General features: G+C 37.4%; 1 pseudogene; it reads left to right on the forward strand.

Annotated features, from left to right (window-relative positions):
* Positions 1-804: 804 nt before the first annotated feature.
* LOC115284014 lies at positions 805-2,775 on the forward strand (annotated as a pseudogene).
* Positions 2,776-19,248: the final 16,473 nt, after the last annotated feature.

The following is a 19,248-nucleotide window of genomic DNA, read 5'->3' on the forward strand; positions in this document are numbered from 1 at the left end:
TAGATTGAATTAACTCAAAGTAAATACATAGAATCTCTGGTGGAAAAAGAAAAAAAAAATTGTGCTGCTATCTCAAATTGGTGAAGCAGTTACTACTCATTTCAATGTCTACTTTAAATTGACCAGTTGATTTTAGCTTTGATTACACTGAATGACTAAATTACTCTTCTTACTAAGAAAGTCTGCCAGATGTGACAAAAATACAGGACACACAGTTAAATTTGCATTTCAGATTTTAAAAAAATTAGTATCTTTTGGTAGATACATGTCCAAAGCAATATTTGGGATCTACTCATACTAAAAAGCATTTTTTAACTCTAAAATGCAATTAACTAGGTAATGTTTATGCCATTTCTACCAATTAGAGCTGTCAAGGTTTCCCTAAAGCTGTTTGATTTGCTGGAGATATTTTTTGTACATCATAAACTGACCAGCTGTGTGGACTTAAGCAATCTTCCAAAGTGTTTGTCTATTCCTTTATTTCATACTGTACTTCTCTTCAAGCAAAGCATTGAGAGTCTTACTATAACTGTTCTGCCTAAGGTTTATCACTTTTGCCGATAATTCTCTTACAATGTTTTTCAAAGTGCAGCATGTATCCATCTTCCAAAGAACAGAACGTAGAGGGCGAGATAGCCGTGGGGCTCCGGCTGAAGGCCTGGAAAAGGCTGAGCAGTCCTGAGACACCTCGATCTATTAGACAGTACGAAGTCTTCTGAACCTCCTCAGCTCCCATACTTCTAACTGCGTCATCCAGATAATCGCCCCTAGGCGACGTTGGCATTCTGCACTAGGCAGCGGAGGCCCTGAGACTTTTCTCTGGCTTAGTCCGGGCGGCCCTGCTCCCTTTCTCAGACTTTTGAGACTTTTAACCACTCCAGACCGGCTGCAGCAATTATCTTTCACGATGTCTGATAACGCGGGGCGCACAGGTAGCCTGCAAGACTTGGACATAAGCCTGCTCAGTAGCCCTGAGGCAGAGGCCGGGAGGGAGGCATCTTATGATGCTGTGCTGAGCTTGAATGTGACCGGAGATGGTGGCGTCCCCAGCCCAGAAAGTCAAGGCACTGATGCAGAAAGTTCAAGTGCAGACATCAACTTGGAAAGCATGGTGGATTCCAACCTATTCTCCATCGGTGAGGAAAACCTACTGCAGTGTGACCCAGAAGAAGAGGGGGAGCGGATAGAGGACGAAGCCGAGGACGATGGAGAGGAAGAAGCTGCAGGAGAACAGCCCGAGGTACGGTGCCCCGAAGCTAGCCTTCTCAAGCATATAGCCCCTCAGTACTGGGCCCTGGAGGAGTGGGTGTCCTCCGAAACCTCCACTCTGCCCCGCCCTCGCTGGCAAGTTCTGTCTGCTCTTCGCCAGCGCCAGCTGGGTTCCAGTACCCGCTTTGTGTATGAGGCCTGTGGAGCAAGGGCCTTCGTGCAGCGTTTGCACCTGCTCTCCCAGCTTGAAGGCCATGATGGTTCTGTCAACACGGTGCACTTTAATGAGCGTGGCACCTGGCTGGCCAGTAGCAGCGATGATCGGAGAGTGATGGTGTGGGACTGGGTGCGTAAGCAACCAGTACTCGTGTTTGCAAGTGGCCACAAAAGTAATGTCTTTCAAGCCAAGTTCCTACCCAACTGTGATGATTCCACCCTGGTCACGTGTGGCCTTGATGGGCAGATACGCATAGCAGACCTGTCTGCCATACCACACGGCAAGAATACTAAGCGTGTGGCCCAGCACAGGGGAGCCTCCCACAGCTTGGCTCTGGAGCCAGACTCCCCTTTTAAGTTCCTCAGTTCAGGTGAAGACGCAGTTGTTTTCACCATTGACCTCAGACAAGATCGGCCGGCTTCCAGAGTGGTGATAACCAAGGAGACGGAGAAGAGAGTGGGGCTGTACACCATACATGTGAATCCTGCCAATAATCACCAGTTTGCAGTGGGTGGAAGAGATCAGTTTGTAAGAATTTATGACCAGAGGAAAATTGACTATAACGAGAATAATGGGGTCCTCAAGAAATTCTGTCCTCATCACCTAGTCAATGGTGATTTCAAAGTAAACATCACCTGCCTCGTGTATAGCTATGATGGCACAGAGCTCCTGGCCAGTTATAATGATGAAGATATTTATCTCTTCAACTCTTCTGAAGGAGATGGAGCCCAGTATGTTAAGAGATACAAGGGGCACAGAAATAATATTACAATCAAAGGTGTCAATTTCTATGGCCCCAGAAGTGAGTTTGTGGTGAGCGGTAGTGATTGCGGCCACATCTTCTTCTGGGAGAAATCATCCTGCCAGATCATTCATTTCATGGAAGGGGACAAGGGAGGCACTATAAACTGTCTTGAGTCTCATCCTTATCTACCTGTGATGGCGACTGGTGGCGTAGATAATGATGCCAAAATCTGGGCACCCGCAGCTAGAGCTATCACTCCCCTGATTGATTTAAAGGATATAATGAAGAAGAACAAGGAAGAACGAGATGAAGATCGCCTACACCACACTGACCTGTTTGACAGCCACGTACTTTGGTTCCTGATGCATCACCTAACCCAGAGAGGTCATCAGCGGCACTGGGGAGTTCCTGGAGCTGAAGTCAATGCAGAGTCGGATTCGTCTTCCAGTACCTCCAATTCATCTGAAGAGGAAAACGACCACGACCATGTGCAGTGCCTGCCGTTCTGAAGGCCTCATTCCTGCTCCAGTTAGATGTTGCCTCTGAAGGCTAAACTTTGAGTTTAAAATTGAGTTTAACTAATAAAGTTTCCTTTTGTCTTCTATTTTCCATAATAAAAACTTTCTCCTATATCTTTTTCCTCTCCCTTCTTTACATTCTGCGTCTTCCATTCCTTTCCTCTTACTTGGTTTCTTTACTCCTCTCTCTTTACCCATTATATCTCTGTACAAGAAAATATCTAAGGTTGTGGGGTTTTTTTTTTTTTTGCCTGTTTTCCTTTGTTTTCTTATGGTTCAGCTCTTATAACTGACTTTTAAAGTTTCCTGATAATGGTTAAAAATAATTAATAGCTTTGTTGAATCTATCTTATTTCTAGTTAAAAATAATAGCTTTATTGAATCTATCCTCTAATTTATGACACTCTGAAAACTACTATCTTTTTTTCATCTTTAGCAGTTTAAGGTTAATTTCTTCAGTTGATTTGAAAATTTCAGAAATGTGTTTATTCTTTAGAAGTAAAGTTAAAATAAAGCAAACCATGGTCTTGTTCCTTGAATGCGGACACTTGGCCATACACATGCACACATGCACACACACAGACTCTCTCACAAAACAGGAATTGGGGAGAAAGGGTGCCTAGGTAATTCCTAACAAGATAATTTATGCTTGTGGAATAAACATTTGGGGTTATCAACATTTTCTGAATCCTTATGTTAATAATGATTAACTTGAGCAGACAGAGGTTGGTAAAAATTAAACTTACTCACATGGCATTGTTTACTCTGCATTCTCAATTCTCTTGAAGTTTCATGGCTGAGAATTCCCACAGGATTGCCCTCCAGGAAGTCCTCTTGGGACAACTGTCTGTAAGATACCAGCCAGGAATATAAGAATTGCTAATATTTGAATATATATATTTGAGCTGACTTTAAGAGCAACTTAATGTTTCAATAAAGAGTAGTTTATCCTTATAGATAACTATTTGATACCATGGGAAGAAAAATCCCATTAGACGTCCATTGCTAAAAATTCTCTTCACCTGCTTGTAAGAGGTTAAATTGCTTTTAAAAATATTTTAAGCCTCATTTAATGTAAATTTTGGGTGCTGGATGTTCAATTACTGTTCAATAATAATATTAATTTCTGTTTTACACCAGTAATTTGTGTAAGTTACCCCCAACAGTCCCTCTTTCCTTTGATAATACTCCTTAAAGTGGATATTTATTATCTCTGGTCCCTTGAGAGTAGATTGAGATATTTACATAATCGACTTTGGAATGGAAAGTAACTTGGCCAAAATTCCTGTTCACTGAGATTCAAAGTCAGGAACAACTGCCTGGGGATTTGGGAGGCTGGGGCAGCCCCTACCAAGGTCTGCTGTTTAGGAGAGAACCTTAAAAGTCCCCAAAGAACCTAATGAGTATGAACTAAACACTGTGGTTTAAAACAGGATAGAAAGAAACAAAATTATAAACTAGTTTGTAAATTTGGGGCATTGCTGCACAATGGGGTAGGATTGATACTAGCAACAACATCAACAAAATATTGAAACATTTTTGGAATTTCTAGGGACACTGAGTGATAGTGAGAACAATGGGAAGAAAAGATTAATTATCCAGGTTTTTTTTCACTTCCTGTTTGGAAGCAGATCTGTAGTTGGGAGCTATAAGGAGGTGCAGGGAGGGAGTGGGGAGGGTGGGATAGATGGGTGCCGTGTTGGGGGGGAAAGGGAACGGCAGGGTTGGTGGTGGTGGTTGTGCAGAGGAGCCTAGTACTGGGAACTGAAACTTTCTCCAGAGTTCCCTGGATGGTTCTGTGCTACATGAGACATTTGAAGAGAGATTTGGATGGCAAAGGTAAAGTAGTAGTTACATATTTTTTTATGCTCAGAAAGTAGAGGTAGGGACACTGTCACTGATCTGCTGGCTTACCTTACTATGAGGAAGCAGTGGGGCCAACGGCTATAATAGCCCCCCTCATATCTTCCTTTAGCTTCACCAGTTCCATAATAAAGTGCCCACTTCTGCAGGGCACTCATCAAAGTTGGAGGTTTGGAGACAATGAAGGATCAATATATGGTTTCCAGTCTGTCCTTGTGAGTTCCAGCTACTCCTTGTGGATTCCAATCAATCCTTGCTTCTCTACACTTCACATCCTTCTCTTCTTCCAGAATGATGTACTGGCTTTAGGCTCTGGCAGGTGAACAAGAAAAAAACCTTATGAAGACTACTTAACCAACTCCCACATTATGTACTATGAGGTCTCTATTATATAAGTCACTTGTTACTTGTGTATCACCTCCACCTCTTCCCCCAGTGTTTCTGTTTCTCTGAATTGTGATGGGCACATCTATTCCCACTTGCTTTGGACTAAGTCTCTAGATTACTTTAACAATTTGCCATTTGGAGGAAGTCCTCTAAAGAGGTTTGATTTGAATAAGATAGATGACAGATACACAGATTGATATTAGGGCCTCAAATAATTGATTTGAAAAATAAATTTATGATTATAGGCTAAAACCAAGCAAGTAAAGTAAGTCCTAGAAAAGAGAAGTAATTGTTATAATTTTAATTTATGCAAATATTGGTCCTATTGATGTATAGAGGAGAGCAATACAATATCACTACCAGCCTTCCATGAGATGGCAGGCAAAGCTAACAATTATATCAAATAAGTAGGCAAAACTACATCTTTAAATTTAAATTTCCAACACCAATTATTTTCATTCCAATATGGAATTTCTACGGGACAGTTCTGTGTAAGCCCTCATGGCCTTTATGCAGTATTATAATTGTCTCCTAACTGTGCGCAGAATTTACCTGCATAAAGTTCCATCAGATGCCAAACTATACTTTTAAAAAGACATCTCCTGGAATACATTCCTTAAAAAGACACGTGTGGAAAAGAATAGACATGAAAAAAATATATAATGGAGCCTAACTGCTAAATGGTAGGGCAAAAAATTAGGGGTGAATTTTGTTAGTCCAACAGTGACCTTCAGCACTATTCACTCCACCATGTCCTGAGCCAAAAGCAAAATGCAATAAAGTTACAGTAGACTGGATCTTAGCCATCCTGTGGTCAACTTCTTTGAACTTCACTATCTTAATTTGCTTTGATTTCAGTCTCTACAACAGTAAGATGAGAGGTTTAAATTCTTATATGTAGTTTTCAGAGCCTTATGGATTTCTTTACTGGATAGCGAAAGTTCAGAGATGGATGTATAACAAACCAGGTTGACAAGGAGCTTAGTATACTAATCTTAATCTGTGTTCTAGGGAGAACAAAGGGATTTGGAATGTCTTCATTAGAAGAGGGCTAGGTAATTTCCTATCCTGCTGTTTTATGCAAAGTATAATGTTGATTTTTCCTTCCTAACTTTGGCAGCTTCTTTAATTCCACTATATAAGCAACCCACCAATGGAAATTAGATACACATATACTGTCAATTCAAGTGTAATTTCTCAATTGTTCTTGGCAGAAGTCCAGTGAGACTACAGACACCTATGTAGATGAAAGGATGTCATGAGAGAATCTTGAGATGTGAGTTCTCAATTTCTATTGTCAACTAAACCAAATCACCGTGCATCAAAGCAACTAATCCATTATTAGTTGGATTAATTTAGTTGTAAATTCTATTTGAGCCCCTACTCTATATTTTTAGCTTAATGACTTTGGAAAGTTAACTTCTTTAAATCTGAGTTCCCTGTCCTTCATTTTAATATCCTTTTTATGAAGAACATGGCAGCCATGTTAGCAACTCAAAACCCTGAAATTAAATTATAGGCCACTGAGAAGAACAAATGAAACAACAACAATGAACCAAAGAAAAAATCTAAAATACAAAATATAAAAACAGTACATGGGATAGGGTTAAGTACTTTAGCCTCTGCAATACATTGACCAGGATGATGACATCAGCTGAAAAGGTTGTTGCTCATGAATCTCTGTCTAGAATCAAAGTCAAATAACAGCCAAGTCTGCATGATTGGTTATTTTGATTATTCTGCTAAAAAGCTATAACAACCCAGATATTCTAGAAAATCTCTTCCTCAGCTGACAGGTATGACCAATGCTATAAAGAACTGAGACCCATGAGATGTGATCTTAAGATCTTCAGTCAAATAAAGAAACCTCTCTTTTCTACAGTGAATTGCTCTCTAAAGAAGAGAAAAGATTCAGATTTTAGGTGTTACCCTCATAAGGCTAATAAATGATCACTGATAGTCACCCTCATAATTTTTTAAAAGTTTGCAATTATAAATTCTTGGTAAGTAAACGTACCTGTAACTTTTAAAAAATGCTTTCAGATATATGGTTTAGCCAACTGAGCCACCCAGGTGCCCCCGATTTCAGATATATGGGAATACACTTACTTTAATATCATCAGATAGAACCAAATATCTTGGGGTAAAGTTTTTTTTTTTTACACATGCTTTCTCTTAGTAGTTTCCTCTTCAAATATATCTACAGATATATACCTCCTGATATATCTCCATATATATATGTGTGCGTGTGTGTAGAATTTTAGAGTGATGGTACTACTTTGTATGGTACTGGAGTGATAGATATATGATTTAATGCATTTGTTAAAATTCATAGAATTGTACATCACAAAGAATAAATTTTAATCCTGACCAGGATGTCAGGGAATCTCAGAATGTAAAACATACTATGACAAATAAATCTAACTCAATTACAAATTTAAGACATATCCTCACTTAAGTAGGTGGGAGAAAAAAAGCTGGCTAAATAAGTTTGTCAAAACTAAAGACAAAAGGAACTGTACTTAAGGGGTGCCTGGGTGGCTCAGTCGGTTGAAAGTCTGACTAGATTTTGGCTCAGGTCATGATGCCAAGGTCATGGGATCCTGTGCTGTGTTGGGCTCCACAATGAGCATGGAGCCTGCTTAATTCTCTCTCTCTCTCTCTCTGTGCCCTTTGTTTCTCCCCTGTTCATGTTCTCTCTTGCTCTTAAAAAAAGAAGCCTGTGCAGAAAAACTACTCCAGTTGGCAAATTTGTTTCTCACGAGGATTCATGTTAAGTAATAATTCTTAACCAACTTTAAATATATATATATATATATATCTCACATTGAATAAGCAAGTAAATGGATGGTGAGAACTAGGTTTCTTACTGTCAGAGAAGGTGCTTATAGATAAACAGGGAGGGAAGGATAAATGAACTCTGTGGTTCTGAATTAGAGCTTGGAGATATCAGTGTTGATTCACAATTAGGTTAGTATAATATATATAAAGGTGAATAAATTCTGAAATAATTATAGAACTGTGTGTATATATGGGTTATTATACTAATAAATATTTCATAACTCTCTCCACTGAGAGGCCTTGAGACCCATAATACCCCTGTAGTAATGAGCCCCCCCCCCAACCTGGATCTCAATTTGTAACACCATCTTCTGATGAAGCGACCAAGGGATCCTTGGAGTGATATCTGATTCCAATTCTAGGGCAGAAAGTATACAAGATAACCTTGGAGCATCTTGTAGTGCTGGATAGCAAGGAAGTGACATGAGGATATATCAAAGTGGCACATGAAATAACTGAGTTCATAATGGCCAAAGCTAGAACAATTTAAAAAATAATAACATGGTATTATATTATGACCTAAAGCATTAGACAAATACTCATGGGTCCATCCTGATATAAAAAAATTAATAAAGTAAGGAGAAAGGATAAATCTTCCTACAGAATAATTCCAAATAGAATAAATAGAGGTGGAGTTTCATTCCCCTCTTGCTGTTAAGTGTTACACGTCCAACAGAACAGAGTATAAAAAGAGAATAAAGAGTAACTTTATAGAGAAATCCTACAAACACCACTTAAGTGATGGTGGTTAATATTACCAGAGATAAAGTCACCTTAATATCATATACTTTGAATGTGATACAAGAAAGGCATTCACATCCATGGTTGTTCTTCCCCAAAACCCATAACCTCGGTCTAGCCATGAGGAACATATCAGATAACCCCATATGAAGGAACATTCTCCAAAATACTTGGCCAGTACTCTTCAAACATTTCAAGATCATGGGAAACAAGAAAAGGCTGAGAAGCCAGAGGAGTCTAAGAAGACTCTGTGACTAAATGTACCGTGGTATCCTAGATAGGATCCTATAACAGAAAAATGACATTAGTGGAAATACTGGGAAAATCTGAATAAAGTCTTCAGTTTATTTAATAGTCATGAACTGATGTTGGTTTCTGAGTTTAAAAAAATATACCAAAGTAATATAAGATATTAACATTAGGGAAAACTGAGTGAGGGGTGTGTGGGGCACTCCCTATATTAATGTTGAAGCTTTTTTTCTATAAATCTCAAATTATTTCAAAATAATTGAAAAAGTAAATGTCAATAAAATCCATGGACAACTCTCTAACTTTAGTGGCCATAACTGTGGTAATGTTTAGCTTATCAGTAGAAATAATTCAGTTCCCTTGGTTTTTGAAGTCTTTGCTGGTCTTGTGATTCATGCTGAGTAACTTTCATTACTTGTGACCTTTTGAAAATGTTCTTTCTTCCATCATTTCTCTGACTATTTTGTTTCATGATTTCTGGTAAGCTGCTGCTAATAAAAGTGCAATAAAAAGTGTAAATTGAAATAAAGATGAAATTTAAAGGAAAATATTTAGTAAATTCTTAAAAGAAGGAAATTTTCTTAAAGAAAGACATTTTACTAAATGTAATTTGGTACAATTTACTAAATTGTAAATTACTTAGTATTTACGAACTGCAAAAAATATGCATGCATAACCATTGATAATATAATAGGAAACATCTCTGTAGTAAGTAAAATTCTATGAACATCTTCAGGAAAGAAGTGGAGTAGAAGCAAGATTTGCATTGGTTGAAGGGTATACAGGAGGAGAGAGAGTAAGAGAATGAGTGTACGCAAGTCTTTCCAGAAATTTTGCTATGAAGAGGAAAAGAACAATAGAGGAAGAGCTTGGAAGTACATAAGAAATGATATGCAGCAAAACCTCACTCCACTGGAAACAAAGAAAGTTGACTCTGTCTCATTTAGATAACAGGCATTATGATGGCATCGGTGATTTCTGTGCAGTAAAATGCCAATTTGATTTAAGATCCAAACTGAAATCTGCACTTTCTGCCAAAATGCTTATAAAACTTTCATTTGACTAGGAGTGGCTGGGTGGTTCAGTTGGTTAAGCTTCTGACTCCGGCTCAGGTTATGATCTCAGAGCTAGTGAGTTTGAGCTCCACATCAGGCTCTGTGCTGACAACTTGGAGCCTGGAGACTGTTTTGGATTCTATGTCTCTCTCTCACTCTCTGACCCTCTACCACTCACACTCTGTCTCTTTCTTGTCTCTCAAAAATTAATAAACACTAAAAAATTTTTAAAAACTTTCTCTTGACTATACCTACACATGTACATAGAGAGGGTGCTTACAACTTCAGGGTTACAGAAATCTAGGCCCTTCATAGAGTTATCAAGTAAGAAGACTTCTGCAGAATACCACAGTAAAGAGCCACGATCTACTACCTTTTTAGAACCCAAGTTTCTTTTTCTTTTTTTAAGGTTACATAAGCAGAGATCGGCAGAAAGAGAGGTTGAGAGAGAGAATTCCAAGCAGGCTCTGCGCGAACCGTGAGATCATGACCTGAACTGAAACCAAGAATTGGACACTTAATCAACTAAGCCAGCCAGGCGCCCCATAACCCCAGTTTCTAAAACTCAGACTAAAACTTGATAAACATCTTCAATGAGTATTAGATGTCTAGACATGAGAAAATGACCATTCCAACATAGTCCAGCATGGATATGTAAAGAAAAATACCAGCAAAACAATTTCCTCAATTTCTAAGTGAGTACAGACATGTTTTAAAGTATAGAATGGGGTATAATGGGATTGTCATTAAAGGCTGAAATTGTCCATTGAAATCAGAAAGCACTTTAGGGCAATTGCTATACTAGAGCAAAGACAATAAGCTATTACTCTTAAGTAAGTACAGGAGTCACATAATGAGCTTTTGGTAAATGGTCACTTTGTTAAAATCTCATATTAGTTCCAATTATTAATTAATGAGATGCTCTCAGATTGTCTATATGTGCTATCACATTGACAGTCTTTAATGTATTTTGCACTACTTATACTTATTTCTCCTTCACTACTTCTGGCATTTTCTGGGACCTCCTAAACAAAGCTGAATGATAGGGATATTAGAGCACATCCTTGTTTTTCTTATCATTAATGAAAATGCTTCTAATCTGTAATCATGGTTTTTTTTTTCATTCTTGGCATATATCTGTGCCTCAACTATTTTTTCTTATTTATATTTGGCATTTTTTGTACATTTTATCCATCTTTTCACAGTGCCAGGTTTTGGTTTTAGTGTAGGAGACATTACTGGTGTGTGTTTGTTTGCTTTGAATGGGTTATCTTCTACCTCACTAATTTCTGCACTTACCCATGCATTATTTCAACTTAGTTGGGCTTTCTTTTTCTTTTTTTCTTCCTAAAGAGAAAACTTTGTTCCTTATATTTAATTTTGAGTTTTCAAACCAAACCTATTTTAATTCTATAAAATTTCTTCTGATTATGATTTAGGCCACTTCCCACAGGTTTTAATATGCAGTGTCCTCATTCTTTTCTAAATAGCCTGTGATAGTACTATTATTTTCTCATCAAAACAAAATTAAAAACTAAACTAAATAAAAACTAGTACTTTAACTAGTTATTTTCTTGTGATGATTAATAATACATTTTCATGATAAAATATCCAAACGGTGGAGAATAGTATAGAGTAAAATTAATTCCCCACTTCTTCACACTCTTGTTATTGGAGGAAAGTAGTATTAACAACTTCTCTAATCTTTTTGCAAAGCATACTTCATACATATAAGAGCACATGTACCTCTCTCCCTCTCTTTTTTTTTACACAAAAGTGATCTATAAATTAATTATCCACAGCTTTGAAACACATTAGCACAAAATTTAGTGTCTTAAAAGCCAGCTTATTTTTAGTTTACATTTTCTGGGCATTAGGAATCTGCATGTGACTTAGTTGTGTCACCTAACTCAGAGTATCTCACAAGGCTTCAATCAAAGTGTCATCCAGACTGCAGTCATCTCAAAGCTCAACTGGGAAAGGAGCAATGCTTCTGGGGTCACTCATGTGGCCGTTGGCTGACTTTCAGTCCTTCCTAGTTATTGATCAGAGACAACAGTTCCTTGTCAGGTGGGCCTTTCCATAGGGTAGCTGACAAAAAGGTAACTGACTTCCCTTGGAAAACAGGGAAGTACAGAAGGGTGCAGAAAAGATATAACAATACTGTAACTTAATTTCCGAAGCAACATCCTGTCACTTCTGCCACATTCTGTTCACTAAAGTGAATCACTAAACCCAACCCACTTTCAAACAATAATACCAGGAAGAGGGGATCACTGAAGGCAGTTTTAGAGGCTGCTTGCCACAGGATCATATTATGCCTTTATCCCCTCAAAAATGTGTTTTATATCCTAGCAGGCTGTTATTTATCTAATGCTTTTCAGTCACTGCCAGCATGATGGGAAGAAAAGCAGTAAACAAGCAAGCAAGCAAGAAAATAAATACATGAGTAAAGAAACAAACACACAAATGAGAACTCCATGTAATGAACATATTTAGGTATTATTACTCAGCATATGTGAAAAGTTTATAGTTATTGGCATACCCCTCAATGTCACAAACTTGCTTCAGATTTGGCCAAGTAGTGTAATGGACTACAAGATTTTCCTGAGGATGAAATCAAGGGTCACAGAGAAAAACAGATAAGAGAGAACAGACACGTAGATCAGTGAAACAGAATAGAGAACCCAGAAATGGACCCACAAAATGTATGACCACCTAATCTTTGACAAAGCAGGGAAGAATATCCAATGGAAAAAAGAAGGTCTCTTCAGCAGATGGTGTTGGGAAAACTGGACAGTGGCATGCTGAAGAATGAAATTGGATCACTTTCTTACATCATACATAAAAATAAATTCAAAATGGATGAAAGACCTAAATGTGAGATGGGAAACCATCAAAATCCTAGAGGAAAAACAGGCAGCAACCTCTTGGACCTCAGCTGCAACAACTTCTTACTAGACATGTCTCCAAAGACAAGGGATAGAAAAGCAAACATGAATTATTGGGACTTCATCAAGATAAAAAACTTCTGTACAGAGAAGGAAACAATCAACAAACTAACAGGCAACTGATGGAATGGGAGAAGATATTTGCAGATGACATAGCAGATAAAGGGTTAGTATCCAAAATCTGTAAAGGATCAATATCCCCAAAAAACAAATAATCTGGTGAAGAAATGGGCAGAAGACACAAATAGGCACTTTCCAAAGAAGACATCCAGATGGCTAACAGACACATGAACAGATGCTCAATATCCCTCATTATCAGGGAAATACTAATCAAAACCACAATAAGATACCACCTCACACCTGTCAGAATGGCTAAAATTAACAACTCAGGAAACAACAGGTTTTGGAGGATGTGGAGAAAGGGAAACGTTGTAGTCTTAGGAATGCAAAGTGGTGCAGCCACCCTGGAAAACAGTACAGAAGTCCCTCAAAAAATTAAAAATAGAACTACCCTATGACCCTGCAATTCCACTACTAGGTAAATATCCAAAAGATACAAAAATGCTGATTTGAAGGGGCACATGAACCTGATGTTTATAGCAGTGCTATCAACAATAGCAAAATTATGAAAGGAGCCCAAATGTCCATAAACTGATGAAAGGATAAAGAAGATGTGGTGTGTGTGTGTGTGTGTGTGTGTATACACATATAATGGAATATTACTCAGAGATCAAAAAGAATGAAATCTTGCCATTTGCAACAACATGGATGGAACTAGGGCATACTATGTTACGCAAAATCAGTCAGTCAGACAAAGACACATCATATAATTTCACTCATATGTGTAATTTAAGAGGCAACACAGATGAAAAGAGGGGAAGGGAAGGAAAAATAAGATAAAAACAGAGAGGGAGTCATGGAGCACATGGGTGGTTCAATCAGTTAAGGATCCAACTCTTGGTTTGGGCTCAGGTCATGATCTCATGGTACATGGGTTTGAGCCCGACATCAGGCTCTGCATTGACAGCTGGGAGTCTACTTAGGATTCTCCCTTTCTCCCTCTCTCTCTGGATTTCCATCACTCATGTTCTCTTGCTCTTTCTCTCTCTCTAAATAAAGAAATAAACTTTTTAAAAAAGGAGAGGGAGACAAACTACAAGAGATTCAAATACAGAGAACAAACTGAGGGTTGCTGGAGGGGAGGTGGGGGGATGGGCTAAATGGGTGATGAGCATTAAAGAGGGCACTTGTTGGGATGAGCACTGGCTGTTATATGTAAGTGATGAATCACTAATTCTATACCTGAAACCAATAATATACTATATGTTAACTAACTTGAATTTAAATTTAAAAAAATAGACAAGAGAATTTCCTGGGAAAGCAGAAGTGTTTAAATGGTTAGTTAGTGGTCAGATGTGTAGAACAGACTTAGAAATAAAGGACAATTAGAAGTACAGAGTAGGATAATGTACTATAGAGGGGCTTCCAGTTTTTTTTTTATCCAAAATTAATTTCCTCTCCTGTCTAGATACAAAGCTGAACTTCATTCCCCTGCCTCCTTTTCATTTTTATGTGACCATGTGACAGTGAGGAAGTAAGAAGAAGCAATGTATTGCATCTCCAGGCCTATTCCATAAAAGCTTTCTATGTACGCTTTGCCATATTCTTTTCCAGTTCTCATGGACTAGGGTGGAGATGAACAGGGCTCATATATAGGATGGGCCCTTTCCAACTAAAGCCATTAAATAGGCATAACCCTTCCTGAGTATTGTTTAGTAGGGTGAACTGTGAAAAGAAAATAGGTTAACATTTGCTCTCTACAGATAATTTGGCCTCAGGGTGCCAATAACAGATTAGAATTACTGCTTGTGATACAACTAAATGAGGGACTTCACTTGGTGTTTTCTCAGTTTGGAGTCTCTTTTTATACAACTGAAGATAGTATCATCATGGTCAAAAGAACTAAAACTATTTTTTAAAAAGGTAACTATGTGAAGACATTTAATCTATAAAAAATGAAGTATAATATTATCTCTTAAGTATAAAGTAAGAGGCATGAATCAAGTGGAAGCATGTCCAAAAAATGAGATAGATCTCTTTTATCAATGCAAACAAAAACATGTCAGAAAGAATGCTGAATCTATTTGGGGCTCCAAAAAAATACCCAAAATGGCTGAGGCTGGACATCCCTTGTTGGAAAGTACTGAGGGATTCTGATCTCCTAGGTTAGTCACAATGAGTGAGGTGCTGAGTTTGTGGCAATCCACCCTGAGGCACCATCCTTATTTAAAGACCTTAAGAAGATATTTGAAAAAGTAAGTGGGTAAGCAGAAGAATTTGAAATTCTTAGGGATGTTAGGAAACCTGCTGAGTCTTACAACCTTCAGCAAGGCTGCATCCTCTGTTTTTGAAGCTGATAGAACTTCCCTAAAGAACTTCAAAAGATCATGTGGAAGAAGGTGGGTTGTTGTCTATAAATAATGGCCTTTTGGAATAAACATCTAACATACTTTCATTACACAAGATAAAAGAGATCCCAGGTCATGCTATGCTCCAAAATTTCCTACTTGGTTTCTTGGTGAAATATTGAAGATAATAAACCTTATTGCTTTCAGAAATATCATTCACAAAAAGTGATTATTTAAAATGTACAGTAAAATATTTATAAGATTGGTTAAAACATATTTTAAGGAAATCTTGCATCTCTCTCCCATAAAATTACTATTTTTTGAGTGATTTCATGATAAAGAAAAAATAATTGTAATTTTATTTCAAATATTTCTTCTGGCCTAATTATGGGTAGTTGATTTTCTCATATGGTTAATAAAAATGAGATTTCAGATTTATTAGATATTGCACTTAACAAAATTCCTAGGACAATTAGAAGCCAGTTTAATAATGATTATACCACATATAGGAAGACATCTGTTCTTGCTCTTATCCAACTATGTCATAAGCCAATTTGTGCTAGACATAGGGAAAAATATAAACTATAGATAAGGGTTTTAACTATTATAAAAACTTTTAACTGTGGAAACCAGATTATCTGTTAAGTCTATAGAAAGGAAGTGCTATCCCCTTCTCCCCTTGATTCACTGTCCAGGTGGCACACAAGAATGATAGCTAAGCAAGATCTTAAGTTTAATACATGATTCCACTCCAACAGATTTCTGCACATTGATTTTTATATCCTGCAACTTTGATGAATTCCTGAATTATCTCTAGCAATGTTTTGGTGGAGTCATTAGGGTTTTCTCCATAGAATGTCATGTTGTCTGAAAAGAGTGAAAAGTTTGACTTCTTCTTTGTCAATTTGGATGCTTCTTATTTCTTTTTGTTGTCTGATTGCTGAGGATAAGACTGGTTACTATGTACTATGTTAAATAGTAATGGTGAGGTGGATATCTGTGTCTTCTTCCTGACTGTAGGTGAAACGCTCTTAGTTTTTCCCCATTAAAGATGATATTAGCTGTGGGTTTTTCATATATGGCCTTTAGGATGTTGAGGTATATTCCCTCTATCCCAACTTTGTTGATGGTTTCTATCAATAATGGATGCTGTATTTTGTAAAGATGATTTTTCTTCACCTATTGACAGAACCTATGGTTCTTATCTTTTCTTTTATTAATGCGGTATGTCATGGTGATTGATTTGTGAATATTGAACCAGCCCTGCAGCCCAGGAATGAATCCCACTTGATCATGGTGAATAATTCTTTAAATGTACTATTGAATTAGATTTACAAGTAAAGTATTGGGAATTTCTGTATCCATGTTCATTAGGGATATTGGCCTGTACTTTTTTTTAGTGGGGTCTTTTGTCTGGTTTTGGAATCAAGATAAAGTTGGCTTTGTAGAATGAGTTTTGAAGTTTTCCTTTCATTTCTTTTTGTTGGAACAGTTTGAGAAGAATAGGTATTAACTCTTCTTTAAATGCCCTGTAGAATTCCCCTGGGAAGCCATATGGCCCAGGATTCTTATTTGTTGGGAGATTTATGATTACTAATTCAATCTCTTTGCTGGTTATGGGTCTGTTCAAATTTTCTATTTCTTCCCGTTTCAGTTTTGGTAATCTGTGAGTTTCTAGGAATTTGTCCCATTTCTTCCAGATTGTCCAGATTCTTGGGATATAATTTTTCATGGTATTCTCTTTTAATTGTATTTCTGTGGTGTTGGTTGTGATCTATCGTCATTCATTCATGATTTTATCTATTTGGGTCCTTTCTCTTTTCTTTTGGATAAGCCTGGCTAGGGGTTTATCAATTTTGTTAATTCTTTCAAAGAATCAGCTCTTAGTTTCATTGCTCTGTTCTACTGGGGAGATGCTCTATGAAATTTCAATAAGTGATTGTGTTACAGGCAGAAAGGGCAAAGTGGGGGAAGCAAGAAGAAACATCTATATTGAGAATCAAAATTTTCCCAGAATTACTTAGCCAAATTCTTACAATTCATCACCTCCCTAAATGCAAGTGACCTTGACAATTTATATATTTTAGCTGATCATATGGTCATATGTAACCTACAGAGTTCCTATTAGTAAGGAGAAAGGAAAGGGAAGGTCAGATACTGGGTAGACTTACTGCTTTAAAAGTGCCACAGGTGGTTCATAGAGCTAGGAATTCCCAACAGTAAGAAGGAAAGCTGAAAAATCAAGTCAGTTAAAAGTGGAGAATCATCTATCAATTTTAAGAAAATAAGGTTATTAGTGACCATGGCAAGGAAAGGTTCAATGATTGATGCAGCAGATGTCAAAAGGTGTAAGATAAAGATAGTACTAAGAGGTGAACAAGTGAAGACAAAGGTTCTTCAATAGCAACAGATTTTATAAAAGAATAATTTTATAGACTGCAAATGTGCTCAAGGGAATTTTGGAGGGTGATGAGAATGTTTCGGGAGTGTGGTGCTGGTTGCACACATTCATAAATTCACTAAAAACATCACTGATTTGATACAACCTGTGAATTTTATATGTAAATTATACTTTAATAAAACCTAAAATGAAACTAGTGATAATTACCTTTATAGAAATTTGCCTGTGAAGGAAACAAGAAAGATGTGGCAGTTTTTTCCTTTGTTGGTAACCCAAACTCTTGGTTTCATTTTTATTTTATTTATTTAGTTTTGGGGGTTAGTTATTATTGGAATCTAAAGTTATTCTGAAAAAATGAGAATTTTATTTCTCTTTGTCAGGGAATTAAAAAGAAGAATATAGAATATGATACAGCAAACACTTGTAAAGGTATCTGAGATACGGTTTGAAAAGCCTTTCCCTACTTGGTCTGCCTTCACTACTTCCCAAAGGCCATGCATTTACTAGCTTGGTGTTCTGTATTTTAAAAGTTATATGTATGTACAAGTATATGCAAAGGTGGGTCCAAATGAATCGGAGCTTAAAGTCTAAAAATACGATGGCTTTATTAAGAAAAAAATACAAAATTATATATTTATAAATAGGTTCAAAAGCATATATGTATGTGTGTACACACACACACACACACACACACACACATATGTATAGTTTATAGTTTTTTCCAGTTAGGTAACATATGGTGTAACATTAACTTCAGGTGTACAATATTGTGATTTAACACTTCCATACATCTCCCAGTGTTAATCACAGCAAGTGCACTCCTGAATACCCATCACCTATTTTATTCATCCCCCCACAACTTCCCCTCCAGTAACCATCAATTTGTTCCCTATAGTGAAGAGTCTGTATTATACAGCTATAAAAAACAATAAAATCTTGCCATTTGCATGAATGGAGCTACATTTGCTTATGCTAAGCAAAATAAGTCAGCCAGAGAAAGACAAATACCCTATGATTTCATTCATATGTAGAAGTTAAGAAACAAATGAGCAAAGGGAAAAAAGACCAAGGCAAAAGGGTGTGTGTGTGTGTGTGTGTGTGTGTGTGTGTGTATACTTACTTTTATACTTATATTTATGCTTATTAATTTTGAGAGAGAGAGCACGAGCAGGGGAGGGGCAGAGAGAGAGGGAGAAAAAGAATCCAAAGCAGGCTCCATGCTGACAGTGCAGAGCCTGATGAGGGGCTCGAACTCATGAACCACGAGATCATGCGACCTCCACCAAAATCAAGAGTCGGACATTTAACCAACTGAGCCACCCAGGAGCCTCAAAATGGTGTGTGTGTGTGTGTGTGTGTGTGTGTGTGTGTGTGTATACATATATATATATATACTTAAGGGTACATATTTTTTAATGAAAAGAGAAACCTCAAGGAATTTCTGCAGCCTTAATAGTTCAGATTCATTTTTTTTGAGGTCTCTTTAGACAATTTTCTAGAAATGCTTAGAGAGAAATACTTTCTGTGTAAACTGGTTCCAAGAATGTGCTACAACTGCAAGCACTCCTACAAACCTAAGGACTTGTGCAAGATAGAGACCTTGAAGCTTAAGCTTCATCACTCTCAGAAAATCTGCCACTCGGTATATGTACTGTGGGTAGTC

The sequence above is a fragment of the Suricata suricatta genome, chromosome X (assembly GCF_006229205.1).
Source record: "Suricata suricatta isolate VVHF042 chromosome X, meerkat_22Aug2017_6uvM2_HiC, whole genome shotgun sequence".
NCBI lineage: Eukaryota > Metazoa > Chordata > Mammalia > Carnivora > Herpestidae > Suricata > Suricata suricatta.